Source organism: Nicotiana tabacum, chromosome 10 (genome assembly GCF_000715075.1).
Source record: "Nicotiana tabacum cultivar K326 chromosome 10, ASM71507v2, whole genome shotgun sequence".
NCBI lineage: Eukaryota > Viridiplantae > Streptophyta > Magnoliopsida > Solanales > Solanaceae > Nicotiana > Nicotiana tabacum.
Genome location: NC_134089.1, coordinates 131,520,272 through 131,537,187, shown reverse-complemented (window position 1 = coordinate 131,537,187; position 16,916 = coordinate 131,520,272). Strand labels below are relative to the sequence as shown.

Sequence of the window (16,916 nt, the reverse complement as noted above, 5' to 3'; positions counted from 1 at the left end):
CGCCTGGCATTGTCTGTGCGCGCGGCGCTGTTGGCATCTGCCAGCCGCTGGGCACTGGCGTGGGCTATCGGTGGGGCGACAAAGGCACATGCACTCTTGTCACTTGGCGCTGCCGAGACCATGGGGCCAACCATGGCGCTAGGCGTTATGAGGCTTGCCAGGACGCCATGAGGTACATCCAAGGGGTCATGGGGCATGGCTGGAAGCCGCCGATGACAGATTATATGTTTTCCTAAGTTATTCACGTTGAGTATTGTATAAACTAAATCCCTGATTACTTAACTTTCTCTACGTATAATTTACATCACATAAAAAAGAAGGAGGATTGGGGATATCTCTCCTACATTAGGCATGCACAAGACAGAAGGATCCAGTGATGAAGCATGCAACTATATGTTGGCAAAGAGAAGGGGTTTGAAACTTATTGCAGCAAAATCAGATGGAGAAGGGGGTGAAAGTAGGGCTGTGCATGGATCGGATCGGATCGAATTTAGCACATTTCGAATTCAGATTTCGGATTCTACAAAATGCAATTCGAATCCGATCCGAATTAATATCGGATCGGATTTTAAAGTTTGGATCATATCAATATTTCGGATTTCGGATCGGATTATTATGCCTCAAAGTTGCAAACTCATATGTATATTTTCTTTGTAAAAGAGGCAATACAGTAAGAAAAATTAATGTTTCTGCAATTATGAGAGTACTATGGTACCAATATAGCTAAATTCAGCAATTGTAAAGGTAATAACTTGGAGGAAGGAAATACTGACTATCCGAAATTAAAGTTTAGTATTTATATATGCCCTAATAATTTCAGATCGGATCGGGTTAAAATTATACCAATGCGAATCCGATCCGAATATACAAAATTTTAATAAACATAATTCAAAATCTGATCCGAAATCCGAAATTGAGCGGATCAGTTCAGATTTCGGATATCCGATCCAAATGAACAGCCCTAGGTGAAAGGGAATGAAATTCAAAGGAGGATTAGTGATTTACTAGAACATACATTGCTATGAGGCTATGTGGAGGAACAATAATTCTTTTCCTCACAAAGTAGAGAGAAACTTTGCGTTAGTTCTTTGATTATGGCCCGATCAGTTGTTCGATACAGCAAAATCTAAACTTTCTTTGATTATGGCACGAGCAGTTGTTCGATATAGCAAAATCTAAACTTGCTTTGTGGCTCTTTTCCGATAGCATATCAGAAACCAGTTGAATTCCCTAATGCAAATGTCAGCACTTAGAACACACGTTCAGTAGCTGAAACGCCACACTATTATATCTCCTGTAGCATACGAATTGAGGAGCCTCTACATGATAGTAACATGAAGTTCAAAAATCTAATGCAGAAGTTACAAAAACAATGTTACATTTCATGAATTGTAATCTCATACACCGTAAAAAGTTATGCTTTGAAAATCTTGCAATATTGACATTACACAACCATAAATTGGTTCTTTCAAAGACGAAAAATCTTAAGCTTATTGTTTACCTTGGTCCCGATAAAACTGAAGGAAATCTTGAACTGATAGTGGCTTCCCTCTGTTAATTGCCTTCCCTAACTTCAGGTATGTTAGTGAAATTATAATCTAAGTCGGTTTCAACAGTCACCAAACCTTCCAGTACCTTTAACCACCAATGACATGGAAGGCCTCGAGAAATCGCCCTGTAAACACCATGCAGCGATGCTCATCATTTCTGTCGCTGCTTCTTTGTGGAGCAGCATATCCTCGTCGTTTTTGTCAACCATATCCATGAGCTGCTGTTGTTCCACTTTTCTTCTAAAGACACTTAGGAAATGGACATCTTCTTCATCAGCTTGGGACCGATCCAAATTCTTTCGCCCACACAGAATTTCCAATAGCACAATTCCAAAGGCATACACGTCAACTTTCTCAGTGATTACTGAGCTCAACCATTCAGGGGCTAAATATCCTGGTGTTCCCTCGTTCTAGTCACAACTTTGCTTTTGTCTTTCTCAATTAGCTTCGACAACCCAAAATCAGATATCTTAGCATTGAAATACTGATCTAGAAGGATGTTTTGTGGTTTAATGTCCAAATGAATTATCTTATGGCTGCAATCCTCATGTAGATAAGCTAATCCTTTAGCAATATCTGATATTATACTTCGTCTTGTCTTCCATGTAAGCCTATTTTCTTGCTTTTCATGAGAAATCCACCTATCCAACGATCCATTTACCATGTACTCATAGATCAGAAGCCTGTCGCTTTTCTCCACGCAAAATCCAATGAGTTTAACCAAATTGACATGGTGAATGCCACCAACTATGTTTACTTCGGTTAGAAATGAATCCTTTACTTGGCCTACACCATCCAGATGTTTCACAGCTATTTAGTGCCATTACTCAGTTTTCCCTCATATACAGAGCCAAATCCTCCTTCCCCGAGCTTTTTGCTGAAATCTTCTGTAATTATTTTCAGCTCATTGTAAGAGAATCGAGTTAGAATTCCCGGTAACAGTGGTTCTATATCCAGAAAATCCCCAACCTTGCTGGACTGTGACCTCTTTTTGAAAAGTATAAACCAAGTAGTGATACTTAAGATTATCCCCACAAGAGCTGCAAGAGTAGATCCTAGTATCACTTTGACAGGTCTTGATTGCTTTCCTCCAGAAGTGATTGGTGACTGATTCTGCACCTTAAGAAAAACTGTGGTCTTGTCTCTTCCCTCCCCATTGTCCATGATTGAAAAGACTTCGTTCAATAATAAACAGTTTTTCCTTCGAGTCCCATCCCAAACAACAGCTTTGCAAGAACAGTTACTCAGACAGGCCGTTTTGCAATCTTCCAACTTTATCCCCTCGAACCATATGCTTGAATTTAGTTGAAAGTTGACATCAAATGCAAAATATCTGGTGTCACTGAACTCTAGAAGACTATGGTACTGCAAAGAGTCGCAAGTTATGGGTGTCAACGCCGTACATCCAAGATCTGTTTTTCTACCAATAGATGGCCTGAAAAAGTTCCCTTCGTATGGACAATTACATTGCCCGTCACTTGTACATATGCTATATCTTCCACACACCATCGGGTACCCACAGTTTCCTACATCAGATTCAGATGTCCAAACATCAGATACCACTTTCCAATCAAGCTCATACATGTCAAATTGGTATAGCCGTAAATGTCCATTATGCTCAAGCTTCATGAATTGAGCAAAAGTAGACGCAAGGCTAAGGGTATGGCCGTCAAAACTTAAACCAGTATCGTTCGTATAATCTGAAGCATAGTAATACTGATGTGGATTAGTATCTGTGTACGCCACAAGGCTTCCGTTGAGAATAGTAAGTGAAAAGAAACCTTCGCTCTTATTGGATGCTGAAATGATTGCTATAAGCTTCTGACCGGAAACCAAATCCTGTCCTGAAAGCAAAGAATCCGTTGGATGATCAAACGACTGCCAGATTGCGTGATTTCTCTTATCAAAGAGCACGAGATTCCCTCTTTCTGTCAAGTTTAAGCCTGAAACAGATTTGCCAGTAGTATTAGTGGACCAAACAAGAGTACCATCAGAATCTAACAAGACCAAATTGCCATCTCGGCCTAGTTGCAATGTCGTATTGGCTTTCACTGGACGGTTCCTGTTAGCAGACCAAACTAACTGGGGGTAAAGTAGAGTATAATTTTTCTCACTAGCGGTGCTGTTGTAGAGTACTAAGAGTGTCACACCTCCTTTTTGCGCGCCCGCCCCGAAGGATAAATGCGCGAGGGGAGTTTTTCCAATTTAAGTGACAATATTCGAAATGGGATTATTTATTTAATTCAGAGTCGCCACTTGGGAAAGGTTTGGCTTTTGGTGTCCCAAGTCACCGGTTTATCTTGAATCCCAAATCGAGGAAATTTTCGACTTTTCCAAATGAAGTCTGCGAACCAGAAATTCTAAGTAAGGAATTCTGTTGACCCGAGGGAAGGTGTTAGGCACCCTCGAATCCCGTGGTTCTAGCACGGTCGCTTAAATTGTTATAATGGCTAAATATCGGATTTAAATACATGTTGTGACTTATGTGCTTTTATTAAGTTTAAAACCACTTTTATTATTATCATTTATTTTTATAGAATTGCAACGTCGTGAAAATGCATCTCGAACCACGTCACAATCAATGCACCCGTGGTCGTCAACACATTTTGACTCCGTTGAGACATAGATTTGGGTCACATCAATGTGCACCCGTGTTTAAGAAGGTTAAATTATTAAAGGTGCTCCTAAAGCAACTAGTGTATTGTTACTTTTGGGAAAGGCCATGAAGTTTACTAAACGGCCTGTCCTGAATTCTAAATATTTATTATGTTTAGTTGTTGAGGGCCCCGCAATTTCGCATTTTTTATTTGGCGAGGCTCGTCTCTATTTTAGAAAGGATATCCTACAGTGGCTACATTTCTAATGCATTTGTCTTTAAAACGAGAAGGAAAAAGATACATGCTAATTTAATTATATGCTTTGGCCTAAAACGGATTCTTATTAATTTCTGTTTAATTGTTTACAAAGTGAAGAGGCGTCGTACCTTGTGAAACGTGCGAGATTGACAGAATGCTATACTTGTATCCAAACATTTCTCGAATCGAACTTAACTAGACTTATTTAGGCTAGATTAAGGAAATTGAACGCTAGGCATTATTACTAATGGGGATTCGAACGTGCTCCTATATATTGCCTAGCGGTCCTGATAAAAGAACTAAAATAACACAGAACATTATTGTGTAAGGTGGAAATATTCTATCCTATGCATGTCATTATAGTTAAACGGGAATCCAGTCGAAAATTCTATACCAATTATCCATACATTCTACGTATTGTACCATTACATCTTGTACTAACAAACAACTATAAACTAAGATGCAAGAGGCTAAAACTTAATTAAGTATTAACTAACTAATCTTTCGCTACTGAATTACGCACTAATCAATTTATACAAAAGAAGTCAATATACCATGAGCATTACAAAACAGACATCTAAATTTCTTCAAACTCCTTTCATTTCATGCTTTCAAACTATTACAGTTAACACCAAAAATGGGACTCGAAATGTGTACCTGAATGCTGAAATGCAAAGAAGAAGTGAAGCAGAAGAGTCAGCGGCAGCAGATAGCAGAATAGCAGCAGCAGCAACAAAACAAAATAATTGGAGTAGAACCAAAATCCCAGCTAGACCAAATCCCAGAGTGAACCAACAAACAACCAGCAGACTCAGTTGGATTTAGAAGAAATCATGTATTGGACAAACAGGTCAAGACCATTGAAATCAAGACAGCAAGAAGAATGCAATTTATAGTTTTGTCTGTCTGTGTTATCAAACAGAGTTCTTTCCAGTTTTCTGCTTTTCAGAACTGCAACCCTCAATCTCCAAAACTAAATTTTTCTATGTGTATTCTCTCTTTCTCTGTCTGTGTGTGTGTATCTATGTCTATCTTAAAGTCTGTATGCCTGACTTATGTGTGTATGTGTATATATTTTTGCTCTCCTCCTCTTGGGTCTATCTCCCCCTCTCCCTAATCTTTTCTGTCCCCTTTTATATGCCTAAAATCAAACCCTTAACAGCCTCTTTGGACAATCAGAACACCCTCCCATGTGTTGCCTTTCTTTTCAGTTTCTACTTAATAAATAAAAACAAACCCCCATGATATTCCCTTGGCAGGCTTACCTTTTTAGTAATGTTTATTATTTCTGAAACTTAAAGCAGAATATGGGCAGCAGAATGTAATCTGACAGCATGTGCTGTCAAATTACTTTAGACTTAATAAAAACCTTTATGCAGGACACAGGTTGTGCACAATGCACATGTGGTGCATAAGTGCACATGTTATGCACAAGTGCACATGTTGTGCACAAGTGCACATGCCCTCCAATTCAGAACTGTAACTAAACAAAACAATCCTTTTACATTTTTGATTCAAAATAACAACTATAAGTAAACAAACTCAGTTCCTAATTGATTCAAGCAAATGTTTCCAGAAGCAAATCGATTGGTTATTGTTTAGACAGTTAAAACTAATTGACGACACATGTCGACTCGACTATATTAATCATAACATGTACAATCGTAACCAAAATCAGACATTTAACAGTATCAAGCACATGATTTGAATTGTACTGACTAAGCAGAATTGTACTCAAGGAATCAGTTAATCAGTTCAAATTTGAAATTCAGCTAATTGCACAACACATACATACATACACATTATCAGAACAAGTAGAAGAAGGACTCAATCAAACACCGAGGTTCAGGCAAGGTGGAAAGGACACAGTTGGTAAAATTCAAAAACACAAATTTCACAAAACATGAACAGCCTTTTAAACAACACATGGACAAAAAAAAATAAAGAGAAAACAAAACTTACCTTAAAACTTTGAAAGAAGGAACAGAAAATCAGCTTGTGTTTGAACCGACCCTTTTTAAGGTTGAACGGACTTTAATCGAAGGGTTTCTCAGATGAGAAACACTTCGATTAAGGTCCATTAGACCCTAACCTCTTGGCTTAACAGGCACGGACCAGGCTTGGGGTTTTTAGGTTTTGTGGAAGGTAGATTTGGAACTTGGGCTTCCATGGTTAGATTCGGACCAAACCAAGCATGGTTTGGTCACGAGGGGGGTCCGGGGATTGTCTGGTATGAATCTAGGGCAGATCGGTGTAGATCGAGTTTTTGCTCGAATCTTCAAATGAAGATTCGAGGACCTGGAGGATGATTCGAACTAAACGGTCTACAGGTCCATGTTCAGGGGGGTGAGATGGTCCTATGGTGTTAAGGTGAAGGCCACCGGCGTTCATGCTGCCGGCTTTCATGGTGAAGAATACAGGGGCGGCTTAGGGTTTGGAGGGGAATGGGATGAGGACGAAGGCGGGGTCTTGGATAGGGGGCAGGGTATGGTAGGGGGCTTATATATGGAATGGGTGGGTTGATCTCAGCCGTCGGATCAATCGAAATCAATGGCTTGGATCTGAAGGCTTAGGAGAAACGGTGTCGTTTCATCTAAAGGGGGTTTGGGTTGGTCCGGGTGGAAATAGGTCGGGTTAATCATGGGTTATGAGGAAGTGATCTTGGCCGTTGATCAATCTGAGATCAACGGCCCAGATCAGGCAAGGTTAAAACGGTGTCGTTTGGGCGTTTTTGAAGTAGGCTGGTCTGGACCGGGGCAAGCACAGGTTTTGGGTTGGGTTGTGGGGTTTGGGCCTCAGCTTTTGCAATGGGAATTGACCCAAACTTAACTAGAAACAAGTTTCAAACCCCTCTTTTTTATTTCTAATTTTTTTTAAACATACAACCTAATTAAACTAAAAACTAAACAACATCAATCAACACTTAATGTATTTATTACACGCATACATAAAAAAAATGTTAAAAGTAGGTAAAATTAAACAAGGCAAACAAATCAGGACAAAACATGCGGATTTTTATGATTTTCTATTTAACAAACCGGATTACGGTTCAAATTACGCATGACATCTATATTTTTTGTATTTTGTTTTGATAAAAAATAAAAATGGGCAAAAATCATAAATAATTAACAAAGTGCCATGTAAATCCAAAAATTGCACAGCAGGGCCGTTTGTTATTATTTTATTTCTTTTGGAGCGATTGTCTCGTAAAACAAAAATCACGTGCTCACAGCTGCCCCTCTTTGTTCGGAAACACGAAGAGTTTTCGTGCAAAGATAAAGTGAGCGGATATGAGCGATTTTTGCCTATGGACTACTCCGTGTGAAGCATTTTTTTGAAAGATTTGACCGAATCTTTGCTCCGAAGATTTCCTACATATCCTGGCTAAACAGGAATCAGGTCAATGTAGTTCGGGAAGCTTCGGTAGCTGGGACTACCATGGGATTGCAATGCTTGTTGTTACTGCTGTTGCTGTTGTCACCTGCTTTACGGACCGCCTTATTACAACCAAAGAAAAATTGAAACTGAACTAAATACTTATATGCATGTCAACTGCTAGTTACAAGATCCCTATCTATGATTCTTTTGCGACTTGATCATGGGTCTTAGCTGATTTTGTTTGGAGACTTCGATCCGAATCTTGATGCTTGCAAGTTGTAGGTGCTTGTTTAACCTCTGGGATATTCAGTGAGACGTGACTGGCAGAGTTCTGGACCTTAATCAAATCTTGGAATGATCCGCCTTCCATTTTCTCCGGTATCTCGGGACATCTTCTTTTTGTCCTTTTCTTTTTGGATTCTGAGTTGAGATTCATCTCGTGGGTCATTTCGATTCGTGTGGCTCGAGGTTAGACCTGCGAGAGAAAACAAACAAACGAACGAAATTTTCTGCCCCAGTTTCACTAGGAAAATTTCGTTAATTATTCGCTAGGAAGTTCATAAAATTGAGGAAGGAAGATAAAATGCTCAGTTCAGGGTTGGAGCCCTAATACCGAATAGCTGGGGAGAAGTTCAGTTTAGGGTTTTAAAAACCCTAATGCTGACTAAAGGAAAAATTCAGTTTAGGGTTTAAAACCCTAATACTGGTTGCATGGAAAAGCTCAGTTTAGGGTTTAAAACCCTAATGCTGGTTACATGGAAAAGCTCAGTTTAGGGTTTAAAACCCTAATGCTGGCTGAATGGAAAATTCAGTTTAGGGTTTAAAACCCTAATGCTGATTGCATGGAAAAGCTCAGTTTAGGGTTTAAAACCCTAATGTTGGCTGAAAGGAAAAAGTTCAGTTTAGGGTTTAAAACCCTAATGCTGACTAAAGGAAAAATTCAGTTTAGGGTTTAAAACCCTAATGTTGATTGCATGGAAAAACTCAGTTTAGGGTTTAAAACCCTAATGCTGGCTGAAAGGAAGAAAGTTCAGTTTAGGGTTTAAAACCCTAATGCTGACTAAAGGAAAAATTCAGTTTAGGGTTTAAAACCCTAATGCTGATTGCATGGAAAGCTCAGTTTAGGGTTTAAAACCCTAATGCTGGCTGAATGGAAAAAAGTTCAGTTTAGGGTTTAAAACCCTAATGCCGGCTGAATGGAAAAATTCAGTTTAGGGCTTAAAACCCTAATGCTGATTGCGTGGAAAAACTGAGTTTAGGGTTTAAAACCCTAATGCTGGCTGAAAGGAAGAAAGTTCAGTTTAGGGTTTAAAACCCTAATGCTGACTAAAGAAAAAATTCAGTTTAGGGTTGAAAACCCTAATGCTGATTGCATGGAAAAGCTCAGTTTAGGGTTTAAAACCCTAATGCTGGCTGAATGGAAAAAAGTTCAGTTTAGGGTTTAAAACCCTAATGCTGACTAAAGGAAAAATTCAGTTTAGGGTTTAAAACTCTAATGCTGATTGCATGGAAAAACTCAGTTTAGGGTTTAAAACCCTAATGCTGGCTGAATGGAAAAAAGTTCAGTTTAAGGTTTAAAACCCTAATGCTGACTAAAGGAAAAATTCAGCTTAGGGTTTAAAACCCTAATGCTAATTGCATGGAAAAGCTCAGTTTAGGGTTTAAAACCCTAATGCTAATTGCATGGAAAAGCTCAGTTTAGGGTTTAAAACCCTACTGCTGGCTGAAAGGAAAAATTCAGTTTAGGGTTTAAAACCCTAATGCTAATTGCATGGAAAAACTCAGTTTAGGGTTTAAAACCCTAATGCTGGCTGAAAGGAAGAAAGTTCAGTTTAGGGTTTAAAACCCTAATGCTGACTAAAGGAAAAATTAAGTTTAGGGTTTAAAACCCTAATGCTGATTGCATGGAAAAGCTCAGTTTAGGGTTTAAAACCCTAATGCTGGCTGAATGGAAAAAAATTCAGTTTAGGGTTTAAAACCCTAATGCCGGCTGAATGGAAAAATTCAGTTTAGGGTTTAAAACCCTAATGCTGATTGCATTGAAAAACTCAGTTTAGGGTTTTAAACCCTAATGCTGGCTGAAAAGGAAAAAAGTTCAGTTTAGGGTTTAAAACTCTAATGCTGACTAAAGGAAAAATTCAGTTTAGGATTTAAAACACTAATGCTGATTGCGTGGAAAAACTCAGTTTAGGGTTTAAAACCCTAATGCTGGCTGAAAGGAAGAAAGTTCAGTTTAGGGTTTAAAACCCTAATGCTGACCAAAGGAAAAATTCAGTTTAGGGTTTAAAACCCTAATGCTGATTGCATGGAAAAGCTCAGTTTAGGGTTTAAAACCCTAATGCTGGCTGAATGGAAAAAAGTTCAGTTTAGGGTTTAAAACCCTAATGCTGACTAAAGGAAAAATTCAGTTTAGGGTTTAAAACTCTAATGCTGATTGCATGGAAAAACTCAGTTTAGGGTTTAAAACCCTAATGCTGGCTGAATGGAAAAAAGTTCAGTTTAAGGTTTAAAACCCTAATGCTGACTAAAGGAAAAATTCAGCTTAGGGTTTAAAACCCTAATGCTAATTGCATGGAAAAGCTCAGTTTAGGGTTTAAAACCCTAATGCTAATTGCATGGAAAAGCTCAGTTTAGGGTTTAAAACCCTACTGCTGGCTGAAAGGAAAAATTCAGTTTAGGGTTTAAAACCCTAATGCTAATTGCATGGAAAAACTCAGTTTAGGGTTTAAAACCCTAATGCTGGCTGAAAGGAAGAAAGTTCAGTTTAGGGTTTAAAACCCTAATGCTGACTAAAGGAAAAATTCAGTTTAGGGTTTAAAACCCTAATGCTGATTGCATGGAAAAGCTCAGTTTAGGGTTTAAAACCCTAATGCTGGCTGAATGGAAAAAAATTCAGTTTAGGGTTTAAAACCCTAATGCCGGCTGAATGGAAAAATTCAGTTTAGGGTTTAAAACCCTAATGCTGATTGCATTGAAAAACTCAGTTTAGGGTTTTAAACCCTAATGCTGGCTGAAAAGGAAAAAAGTTCAGTTTAGGGTTTAAAACTCTAATGCTGACTAAAGGAAAAATTCAGTTTATGATTTAAAACACTAATGCTGATTGCGTGGAAAAACTCAGTTTAGGGTTTAAAACCCTAATGCTGGCTGAAAGGAAGAAAGTTCAGTTTAGGGTTTAAAACCCTAATGCTGACCAAAGGAAAAATTCAGTTTAGGGTTTAAAACCCTAATGCTGATTGCATGGAAAAGCTCAGTTTAGGGTTTAAAACCCTAATGCTGACTAAAGGAAAAATTCAGTTTAGGGTTTAAAACCCTAATGCTGATTGCATGGAAATGCTCAGTTTAGGGTTAAAACCCTAATGCTGGCTGAATGGAAAAAAGTTCAGTTTAGGGTTTAAAACCCTAATGCTGGCTGAAATGGAAAAAAATTCAGTTTAGGGTTTAAAACCCTAATGCTGACTAAAGGAAAAATTCAGTTTATGGTTTAAAACCCTAATGCTGATTGCATGGAAAAGCTCAGTTTAGGGTTTAAAACCCTAATGCTGGCTGAATGGAAAAAAGTTCAGTTTAGGGTTTAAAACCCTAATGCCGGCTGAATGGAAAAATTCAGTTTAGGGTTTAAAACCCTAATGCTGATTGCATTGAAAAACTCAGTTTAGGGTTTTAAACCCTAATGCTGGCTGAAAAGGAAAAAAGTTCAGTTTAGGGTTTAAAACTCTAATGCTGACTAAAGGAAAAATTCAGTTTAGGATTTAAAACACTAATGCTGATTGCGTGGAAAAACTCAGTTTAGGGTTTAAAACCCTAATGCTGGCTGAAAGGAAGAAAGTTCAGTTTAGGGTTTAAAACCCTAATGCTGACCAAAGGAAAAATTCAGTTTAGGGTTGAAAACCCTAATGCTGATTGCATGGAAAAGCTCAGTTTAGGGTTTAAAACCCTAATGCTGGCTGAATGGAAAAAAGTTCAGTTTAGGGTTTAAAACCCTAATGCTGACTAAAGGAAAAATTCAGTTTAGGGTTTAAAACTCTAATGCTGATTGCATGGAAAAACTCAGTTTAGGGTTTAAAACCCTAATGCTGGCTGAATGGAAAAAAGTTCAGTTTAAGGTTTAAAACCCTAATGCTGACTAAAGGAAAAATTCAGCTTAGGGTTTAAAACCCTAATGCTAATTGCATGGAAAAGCTCAGTTTAGGGTTTAAAACCCTAATGCTAATTGCATGGAAAAGCTCAGTTTAGGGTTTAAAACCCTACTGCTGGCTGAAAGGAAAAATTCAGTTTAGGGTTTAAAACCCTAATGCTAATTGCATGGAAAAACTCAGTTTAGGGTTTAAAACCCTAATGCTGGCTGAAAGGAAGAAAGTTCAGTTTAGGGTTTAAAACCCTAATGCTGACTAAAGGAAAAATTCAGTTTAGGGTTTAAAACCCTAATGCTGATTGCATGGAAAAGCTCAGTTTAGGGTTTAAAACCCTAATGCTGGCTGAATGGAAAAAAATTCAGTTTAGGGTTTAAAACCCTAATGCCGGCTGAATGGAAAAATTCAGTTTAGGGTTTAAAACCCTAATGCTGATTGCATTGAAAAACTCAGTTTAGGGTTTTAAACCCTAATGCTGGCTGAAAAGGAAAAAAGTTCAGTTTAGGGTTTAAAACTCTAATGCTGACTAAAGGAAAAATTCAGTTTAGGATTTAAAACACTAATGCTGATTGCGTGGAAAAACTCAGTTTAGGGTTTAAAACCCTAATGCTGGCTGAAAGGAAGAAAGTTCAGTTTAGGGTTTAAAACCCTAATGCTGACCAAAGGAAAAATTCAGTTTAGGGTTTAAAACCCTAATGCTGATTGCATGGAAAAGCTCAGTTTAGGGTTTAAAACCCTAATGCTGGCTGAATGGAAAAAAGTTTAGTTTAGGGTTTAAAACCCTAATGCTGACTAATGGAAAAATTCAGTTTAGGGTTTAAAGCCCTAATGCTGATTGCATGGAAAAGCTTAGTTTAGGGTTTAAAACCCTAATGCTGGCTGAAAGGAAGAAAATTCAGTTTAGGGTTTAAAACCCTAATGCTGACTAAAGGAAAAATTCAGTTTAGGGTTTAAAACCCTAATGCTGATTGCATGGAAAAGCTCAGTTTAGGGTTTAAAACCCTAATGCTGGCTGAATGGAAAAAAGTTCAGTTTAGGGTTTAAAACCCTAATGCTGACTAAAGGAAAAATTCAGTTTAGGGTTTAAAACCCTAATGCTGATGGCATGGAAAAGCTCAGTTTAGGGTTTAAAACCCTAATGCTGGCTGAATGGAAAAAAGTTCAGTTTACGGTTTAAAACCCTAATGCTGACTAACGGAAAAATTCAGTTTAGGGTTTAAAGCCCTAATGCTGATTGCATGGAAAAGCTTAGTTTAAGGTTTAAAACCCTAATGCTGGCTGAAAGGAAGAAAGTTCAGTTTAGGGTTTAAAACCCTAATGCTGACTAAAGGAAAAATTCAGTTTAGGGTTTAAAACCCTAATGCTGATTGCATGGAAAAGCTCTGTTTAGGGTTTAAAACCCTAATGCTGGCTGAATGGAAAAAAGTTCAGTTTAGGGTTTAAAACCCTAATGCTGACTAAAGGAAAAATTCAGTTTAGGGTTTAAAACCCTAATGCTGATTGCATGGAAAAGCTCAGTTTAGGGTTTAAAACCCTAATGCTGGCTGAATGGAAAAAGTTCAGTTTAGGGTTTAAAACCCTAATGCTGACTAAATGAAAAATTCAGTTTAGGGTTTAAAACCCTAATGCTGATTGCATGGAAAAGCTCAGTTTAGGGTTTAAAACCCTAATGCTGGCTGAAAGGAAAAAAGTTCAGTTTAGGGTTTAAAACCCTAATGCTGACTAAAGGAAAAATTCAGTTTAGGGTTTAAAACCCTAATGCTGATTGCATGGAAAAGCTTAGTTTAGGGTTTAAAACCCTAATGCTGGCTGAATGGAAAAAAGTTCAGTTTAGGGTTTAAAACCCTAATGCTGACTAAAGGAAAAATTCAGTTTAGGGTTTAAAACCCTAATGCTGATTGCATGGAAAAGCTCAGTTTAGGGTTTAAAACCCTAATGCTGGCTGAAAGGAAGAAAGTTCAGTTTAGGGTTTAAAACCCTAATGCTGACTAAAGGAAAAATTCAGTTTAGGGTTTAAAACCCTAATGCTGATTGCATGGAAATGCTCAGTTTAGGGTTAAAACCCTAATGCTGGCTGAATGGAAAAAAGTTCAGTTTAGGGTTTAAAACCCTAATGCTGACTAAAGGAAAAATTCAGTTTAGGGTTTAAAACCCTAATGCTGATGGCTGGGGACAAAATTCGAGAACAACAATTGACCTCTTTTTTTGAATTTTCTTGTTTTAGTAAAAGATAAAAGGGAGTTTCGTGGAACTTACCTTTCGAGTGAATTCCTTATTGCCAAAATTTTCTTGTACCCATGTACCTTCTTCTTCGGGTGACACCTGCTTCTTGCACGATTGTCTTGGATTATCCCTGTTTCAACTTTTCAGACAAAGAACAATTGTTAGTTCGGAAATGACGGTCGGTTCGGTGACCTTGATCGTTCCCGGTTGCTTTGTTGCGTCTTCATTTCTGTTGCGAAGTCCCGCCATTGATTTGATTCAAATGTCGAAACCCTTTAGACTGCTTAGGCTTGTATTTCTAGATTCCGTGATGATTTTCCTCGTAAGGCTCTTTTTCTTTTCTCTCATTTTGTCCCGTTTTGCTTGGAGGTTCTCAACGGGGATTTTATTGGAGGTATTCTGTGGGGATTTGTACAAAAGGAAACCCTGTGGGGGAATATTTACAAAGTGGATTCTTTGTGTGGATTTTTGTACAATGGGGCATGCTGGGGATTTGTTTCGAAGCGGTCTTTCTAGGATTTGTTGGGGTAAGCTTGTTGGGGAATTTTTACAAAGAGACTCGCTGGGGATGTGCTGGGGAAATTCCAACGGGGATTTTTTTTTTATATATATCGGGGAGACTATTTTTTTTATATATATCGGGGAGACTCTGTGGGGGATTGTACAAGGGGAGACTCTGTGGGGATTCGTCCGAAGGCGGACTTGCTGGGGAAAATTTCTCTTTTTCCTTTTTACTTCGAACGCCATCAAACATCGTGATTCATCAAGTTTGGACAGACGTACCAACGAAACGGGGTGTTTTCCTTCATGAAACGGAACTCCATGAAAATGAACCTGCCAACTATCCTTTCCGGTACATCCAGAACTTGGGCTTAAACATAAAAGAGATTCGATGAAAAACAAAGAAAAGATAAAACGAATTTCAGAAAAGGAGTGCCCCTTTCGGGACGAGAAAAACTTATCTGAGGAAGATAATGCTGGCTTTAAATGACATGACATGCTCTTTGGACTGGACGCCTGACTTTCCATGAGCTTGCGTTTCCCTGAACCAGAACGGATCTGTGATTCCAAACCTGGCGGAACTTTGCCGAAACCTCCTTGGGTGGAGTCATTCTTTCGGCCAACAGCGCCCTTTGCGGGTTTTCGCTGGCTGACCTCTCTCATTTCTCTTCCTGTCATCACTTGATAGCACTCTTTGTGAGTTTTTGCTAAACAAGCTCTCTCATTTTGGTCTCTCTACTCTCGTCGCCTCGCGGTGCCCGAAGGTTTTCACCGACGAGACTCTCTCATTTTATCTCTCTCAATTCAGAGTGTGCCGGTCTCCATTTGTGACGCTTATTGGTTTCCCACTCTCTTTGGTAATTGATTTGAAGGCTTGTGCTTGGTAAAGAGAGGTAGATGATACTAACTTCTAAACTGCTCGACGTGCCCCGGTTTCAATTTCAGGGTGAATGGGATTTTATTGTTGGTGTGACTGAACCTCAGGGAGAGGCTGCCTACGTTTCCTTTCGGAATAAAGTCAAACGTAGTTCAGGCCTCAATCAATGTTTTGTTTTGTTTGTTTTTGTTTTGTTTTGCTTTTTTTTTGTAACAGGCTCAAAGGCTTGTAGAGAGAGTTGATAGTGGGAATAAAACTTTCAGCATTTCAAATGTGTCGGGATCGCTGGGGCGTCACTCAGACATAGTATCTTTTTACTGCGTCCGCATTCACTGCTGTTTCGGGATCATTTCCTTCAATGTCACCTAGGTACAATGCTCCTCTTGGCAATATCTTCCTGATGATGTATGGGCCCTTCCAGTTTGGAGCAAATTTCCCTTTTGCTTCCTGGTGATGGGGCAGAATGCGCCTCAGTACCAGTTGACCTACTTCGAAGTTCCTAGGTCTGACTTTCTTGTTGTAAGCACGGGCCATTCTTCGTTGGTACAACTGTCCGTGACAAACCGCGGCCATTCGTTTCTCATCAATCAAAGTCAACTGCTCCAATCGAGTCTTAACCCATTCGATGTCCTCGATTTCTGCTTCAACAATGGTTCGAAGCGAAGGGATTTCTACTTCCGCTGGTATCACAGCCTCGGTCCCATAAACCAAAAGATAAGGAGTTGCTCCTACTGACGTGCGTACCGTAGTGCGATACCCCAATAATGCAAATGGTAACTGCTCATGCCACTATCAGGAATTCTGGATCGTTTTCCTCAAAATCTTCTTGATGTTTTTGTTTGCCGCTTCTACAGCGCCATTGGCCTTCGGCCGATAAGGAGTAGAATTCCTATGCGTTATTTTGAATTGCTCGCATATGTCACACCTCCTTTTTCCGCACCAGAGAAGGTGCAAGGGAATTTTTCCAATTAAAGGACAATCAAAACGGGATTTATTTATTTATTTCAGAGTCGCCACTTGGGAGATTTAGGGTGTCCCAAGTCACCAATTTTAATCCCGAAGCGAGGAAAATAATGACTCCATATTACAGTCTGCGTACCAGAAATCCGGATAAGGAATTCTGTTAACCCGGGAGAAGGTGTTAGGCATTCCCGAGTTCCGTGGTTCTAGCACGGTCGCTCAACTGTTATATTCGGCTTGATTATCTGATTTTATACAAGTCTGAACTTATGTGCAAAATTTAACTTTTAACCGCTTTTATCATTTACTGTTTTTATCAAGAATTGCAACGTTGTGAAAATGTATCTCGAACCGCGTTACAATCAATGTACCCGTGGTCGTCGACACACTTTGACTCCGTTGAGATTTGGATTTGAGTCACATCAATGTGCACCCGAGTTTA

At 38.9% G+C, this 16,916-nt stretch overlaps 1 pseudogene; it reads right to left on the bottom strand.

The window, feature by feature from the left end:
• Nucleotides 1-1,429: 1,429 nt before the first annotated feature.
• On the bottom strand, nt 1,430-3,263 carry LOC107775186 (G-type lectin S-receptor-like serine/threonine-protein kinase SD2-5; annotated as a pseudogene).
• Between the last annotated feature and the right edge of the window lie 13,653 nt (nt 3,264-16,916).